Source organism: Chrysochloris asiatica, unplaced genomic scaffold, assembly GCF_000296735.1.
Source record: "Chrysochloris asiatica unplaced genomic scaffold, ChrAsi1.0 scaffold00437, whole genome shotgun sequence".
Classification (NCBI taxonomy): Eukaryota; Metazoa; Chordata; class Mammalia; order Afrosoricida; family Chrysochloridae; genus Chrysochloris; species Chrysochloris asiatica.
Window position 1 is genome coordinate 1,454,175 of NW_006408955.1, and position 1,876 is coordinate 1,456,050.

Below are 1,876 nucleotides of genomic sequence, written 5' to 3' on the forward strand. Positions count from 1 at the left end.
GTTCTTTTTGGTACCGTCACTCTGCCCTCCCATCTTCTCTATTGGTTTCTTTCATCATTCAATATTATAATGAAATGTGCAAAAATGTGAAGTTAGAAAACTAAAAAGGAAGAAAATATGCAGTATTTCTCAAGCTGAAAGAACTAGAGACAAAAATTCAGACTCAAGTTGCATTATTGAAGGATTTTCACATGGTAGGGATTACTTTTTGGGAAGATCTCACAGTCAAAGATAAAGAAACCCTCTAGCCTTGCTATAATATATTTAAATGAAGAGTTTTCCATTTATTTCACAAAATCCACACTCTTAAGACTGCAAGGGCTCCCTAGTTTCCCATTCAGGCTGATAGTTGCTGCTAAACTATCATCTCTTCCATGAAATCATCCTATGCTAACTGAGCAGGATGACTCTTACCTGTATCATGTCTAGGCTTAATTCACTATTCTTGATCTCTAGCTCAGTTGAGAACTCACTATTTATGTAACTCACTATTTATGTACAATGTGAATCCACTTGTGCTTGACTTTTGCATGTAATTACCTGTCTATCCATGTACTGCTTCAATCTGTCCATTTTGTTCTGAATGAGAGTGAATGAATATGTCTGATGCTAATTATAAGGTCCTAGAATGGAAAGATGGGTGATTCAAACCCACTAGCATTTCATGGGAGAAAGATCTGGAAATCTGCTTTTGTGAAGATTACAGCCCTGTAATCTACTAGTCATTCTTCAGTAGAAAGATGAGGCTTTCTGCTCCAGTAAAGATATATAGCCTCCAGTAAAGATATATAAAGATATAGGCTATATATCTTTACTAAGTCAGAAGCTACTTCATGGTACACCACTACCACCACCACAAATATCACTTTAAATTAAAGAAACCCTTATGAAGGGCCCTCTGTATGCCATAAAGAGCTCTCGTTGTGTAGTGTTTATGAGTCGTGCTGTTAACCACAAGGTCAGCAGTTCAAAACCACCAGCCATTCCATAGGAGAAAGATGAAGGTTTCTGCTCCAATAAAGATTTACAGCCTCGGAAACCCTATGCCGGGTTGCTATGAGTCAGAGCAGATTCCACAGCACACCACCACCACCTGTATGCCTTGTGCCTTATGGAACAATTTATGTTACTTGATTTGCTACTCCACCACCTTCTAGTTTCTCCTTTTCTTTCTCCTCCTCCTCATCATTTTCATTCCCTTGACATAAAGCTTCTGAAATTCACCCACATTGTTACATCTATCAGGAGTCTCTTCCTTTTTGTTGTTGAATAGTATTCCATTACAAATGTAACACAGTTTTACTTATCCATTTGCTGTTTGTTTTCTGTCTGTTTACATGAGCAAAGTTGCCATGAAAAATCCAATACAAGTTTATATATGAGTATATGTTTTAATTTCTCTTAGGTAAATATTATGATAAATACATGTTTAAATTTATTTTTTAAAATAACCTAGCTGCCAAACTGATTTTAAAAGTGACTATCATTTCTTCATTGGTGCTAGAAATGTATGAGAATTTTGTTTGCTTCAATTACTTGCCAATATTTAGCAACTGTAGCCATTCTAGTGGGTTTGTATTGATAGCTCATTTAGTATTAGTATTTCAATAGGTTTCTAATCATGTTTTATTAATTTATATTTTACTAGTTAAGATTCCCAAGGAGATTGATTGACAGAGTGGCAGCAGCAATGGGCTCAAAAGTAACAATTGTGATGATGGCCCAGAATTGGGCAGTGTTGTATTCTCTTGTGCATAGGGTTATTAGGAGTCACAACGGACTAAACAGCACTTGTTGTTATTGTTGTTGTCAGGTGCCATTAAGTTGGAACCAACTCATAGCGACCCCATGCACAGCAGAACGAAACAATTATCCA